The 4,348-nt window shown below is 30.7% G+C and overlaps 1 protein-coding gene across 1 annotated transcript in view; it reads left to right on the plus strand.

The window, feature by feature from the left end:
- Nucleotides 1-4,348, plus strand: part of LOC106464177 — a 30,021-nt gene that overhangs the window by 12,673 nt on the left and 13,000 nt on the right. The window lies entirely within an intron of this gene.

Consider the following 4,348-nt stretch of genomic DNA (forward strand, 5'->3'; position numbering starts at 1 on the left):
AATCTGTCACCTAAGTACACCTACTACTTATTTGTATACTGAAGAACAGTGTAATTTTGTAATTTCTTGATTTATCAATATATTTCTTCTAGAATACATATACTTTTTGTTGTTCACATAGCATGTTAACTTTGATAATAGTTGTAATGCAACTGGTTTTTGGAATTTCAATCCAGAGTTTACTATAATGGTAATTTTGTGCTGGGGGTCCTGCTTTACCCCAGCTGTTTCATAATGTAACTTTTCAAAGGTGTGCTGATGAGGGTTAATTAGTAACCTACTGGGGCCATTTTGTCTTATCATGAGAGCAAAATCGCTTTTGTGAATTGAAAAAATTAGAGAGAACTTATCTATTATTAGTTTTCAGATTTTATTTTTGTAAATTGTAGCATAACATTCCATAATTTATACTAAATTGTATTATTTAATGAAGTTTGAAGAGAAGTTTAATTTAAAAAAATCCCAGAATATGTTTGAGACTATAAATAAGTGCCCTCTAAGGAAAAAATTTTTTTTCAACAATTTAAAAAAAATTTTCTTTGAACTTTAGCCCTGGTTCTGCCATCTGTGATTGGTATCTAAACCTTTTTCTAGTCTGTTTTCTTTATAAAATAGGATCTGAATGTGTTAAACCTCAGTTGTAAAACTTTTAGCCAATTCTAGTCGAAGGTGTCAATTTCAGTACCCTTTTATTCCAATCGCTGTTTTTCACATGAACAAATTACAGGATGATAAGCAAAGCATGTGACAAAACTTTGTTCTCTGGATTTTACAATATGAATGTGTGGTGATTATTCTAGTAATTGCCATTTTATATAGAGGTTGAATTTAGTAGTGGTCAATAGTACTTTTTTATAAGCCTTAGAAAATTTGCTTCTGGAAAAACTGCATGGGATGTATGTGACCTTTATTATTTTTCTATAGTAGCTTAAATCATGCTATATCGTATATCTATTTATATTAATCATTATATTGAAAATTAACTCAAAATAGATATGTTTTTAGGAAAGAAGTTGAACCACGAATGTTAGGGTTTAGATCTTTCGAATGGCAAGTGTATGGTCTTTACATGAAATAGGCTCAGTGCTTTGAACCAAAAGAGTTTGTGATTTTTATATTCTTTTGCATTTAAATTAGCAGTTTTAAGTACAATAATTTAGCATAATTTTATATTTAGTCCATAATAAAAATATGATTCAGTATTTAGAATGATAACCTTGTGTGATTTGTAGGTACTACTAGTACTGCATAAGAATTTTATATTTTTCATTCTTCCTTCTTACTATTTTTACTTTGTAGTAAGACCCACACTTCTGTTGTTGTGTTTTATAATTAAAACAGTGTAACTGATATATAAAAAGTTTATTCTGATATTTTGCAAAGGGTTTAAAACTCAGTGTACAAGTGACAACATTAAAACCCATATGTTGGTTATGAAAAATACTAAACACATATGTCTTACAGTTGGGGTGTCAATACATTGAAGAGCTTAAGTTTCAAATTCCAAAATAAATATTGCCTATAATGAGAGGAATGTGACCTGTTCTAGTCTTTTAAGTGCTGTAAAATGATTGTCTTTGTAATTTATTGTGTCTGTATCATTTGTTAATCTCTTTTAACAGGATGTATCATGTAACTATGGTCAGGCGGTGCTATTCAAACCACCTTTACTGTAAACTATTACATACATTCATTAGTAGTGGCAATTAAATTTTTGCCGGTATAGTGAAACATTATACAAGGACATGTGTTGAAATAAACTTGTTTGAAAGTTCAAAGAAAACAAACAAACTTCTGCACAATATATTCATGAGGAAAATGATAATGTTCATATTAATAAAAATGAATATCTCACCTCAACACCTGCCACAAAATATATTATACTATTCTCTAATTCTCCAAAATTGTACAGCTCTTGTGTGAGTGGTGTAATGACTGTCTGAAAAATAAGAAATAAATAAATGAATCATTTCATTCCAGATATTTTAACCAAGCAAAAGAGAAAAGTGTAATTATTTCTTTTAAAATTTGGTAAAAAGTAACGAGAGATAAAAACCTGGTTCTGTGCCTGCAATAATATTTTTAAAACAAGATAACTGTGATAAATATATTTTCTTTGTGAATAAAAAGTTATGCATAAAATAGAAGTAGTTACTGCATGATTATAGTATTGTAGAAATAGGGCACTTTCTACAAATTTTAAAGTAAATAATTCATTGGTCCTTTGGGCACAAAACAATTAAATTACTGCCAAACAGATTTTAATGATCAAAATGTTACCATTAACCCAATCACTACCAGCTACTAACTTTCTGTGTAGTCAACGTAAGTCTCATTATATTTTGTTCCAACAATAAAACTAGTGGATGAAGCTGTTTAAAACTTCGTAAGAACTTTCATAAATGTATGTAGTTTAAGAAACATAAAGCCTGTTACTTGTGATATATTTAGTTTCTTTGCATTATTATCTTTAATATCATGAAAAATTACATCAGGAAATAGTATTTGTACGATACGATTATGGTATTTATATTTGTTTCAGATTTGAACTTTTTACTTTTATGTTTAGTACATGATTTTAAAATCTCTAAAAACTTTTTATTATCCATAAAATGCATATTTTATCTATTTTTTAATAATCACGTACTCTCCTTATGGTTTCGAGAAATAAACAAGACTGAAAATAACATTTCTAAGTAAACCTAAACAATAAACAAGTATTTTTTTATTTCAAGTTTATGTTTCAAAGCAGCCACACTTTTGTTTATTGTGCCAAAAAAAAACTAAGGTTAGCAGTGTGAACTTAGTTCCTTTTGCCGTAATCTATCATGCCTGTTGGTGGTCACTCACGTTCAGTCCAGTGCAGGCTCATTTAAACATTACTGTAGATGTTATAGTAAGAAAGCTTTTCGGTACTTCAAAATAACCTTAGGGGAATCCACATTGAGCTATCTGCTGAGTCCTCCATGGGGAATCAAACCTCAGATTCTAGCGTTGTAAGTCTGCAAACTTACCACTGTCCCAAATGATGACATATTGTGCAGAATACTATAATAACTTCATGTTTAGGGAATATACCTTTTTAATGTTATTTACATTTTTTGTTAATTATATTTAGTTCAAGAAATTTACAGTTTTTCTTGTAGAGCTTTTATATGTATTGTATTAGTTACTGCAATTGCCTGTATAGAGCATCCTTGAAGTACAAGAGCAGCAATAAAAAGATAAGAAAAAGTGGTGTTTTTTTTACTTTTGATTATATCTAAATACTAAGAAAGAGATTATTATGTTTATTTTAGGTAACACCACAGTGCATATACTGTTTTGCTAGATAATCTTTGAAACTACAAAGCTGTCTCTCCAGGGATTATCACCAAGTCAGAGTTATGTGAACTGAGCTTTTCCTACACGTTTTTGTAACTAAGGCCAACAGAACATCTGCAGGTCATAGATGGGAAATGAGGTCAGCGACCTTACAATAGCTCCCTGCTCATATGTTCATTAAGCACATCATAACATAGGCCACAGTTATAAGTCAAGTTGCATTTTCATGATCTTGGTTTCAGAAAAAAAACTGGCTTATACTTATGCTAATTGTGCTTAGAGAGTAGTAAAGAGTTTGAAGTCAATATAGTGATGATTATGTGCTAGTGATGTAGTGATTATTTGAATCCCAGTTACTTAACTTCAAGTCATGTGCTTTCTACTGTATAGCTGTAATTGTGTGTAAAAAAAAGTTTGTTTTTTCAAGTGGGTTTTCTTGAGCAGGATTTTTGGGTCAGGGAAAATCACAACAATTCTGACTAGCTACCATCAGATTGATGCCAATTACTTAAGATGAAATTATTATATGGTCAGGATGCCAAGACAAGAAGGTCTGTTTACATGAGGATAAAGGTGTCAAATCACATATTTAAGTTCAAAGCAGCATTTCTGCAAATCATGAAGAATGAAACAAATGTTCATGTTATCTCTCGCTCTGACATATTCATGAAGACACCTGACTGTGCTTCCACTGACTTCTTTACATTTGGTTTACTTAGAAGTTGTCTTGAAAGCTAACATCCATATACAGGGAACTGAGCTTTTCCTACACTTTTTTTGTAACTAAGGCCAACAGAACAGATTTGTTCTTTTGAGAAGCTAGCAGTGTAGTGCAGTAGTACGTCATCATGACTATCAAATTGAACACAATCAGTGATGGAGGAAACAGTTCCAAGGATAATATGGAAACTGGAACCTTGATCTTATAAAGTGTAATTAACCCTCCATAGTCCATCAAATAAATCAGCTTTATATCATAGCAGTGCCATACATAAGTGGTGTGTGAAATGTATGGTGTATATCC

This window comes from Limulus polyphemus, unplaced genomic scaffold, assembly GCF_000517525.1.
Source record: "Limulus polyphemus unplaced genomic scaffold, Limulus_polyphemus-2.1.2 Scaffold1580, whole genome shotgun sequence".
In the NCBI taxonomy this organism is placed as follows: Eukaryota; Metazoa; Arthropoda; class Merostomata; order Xiphosura; family Limulidae; genus Limulus; species Limulus polyphemus.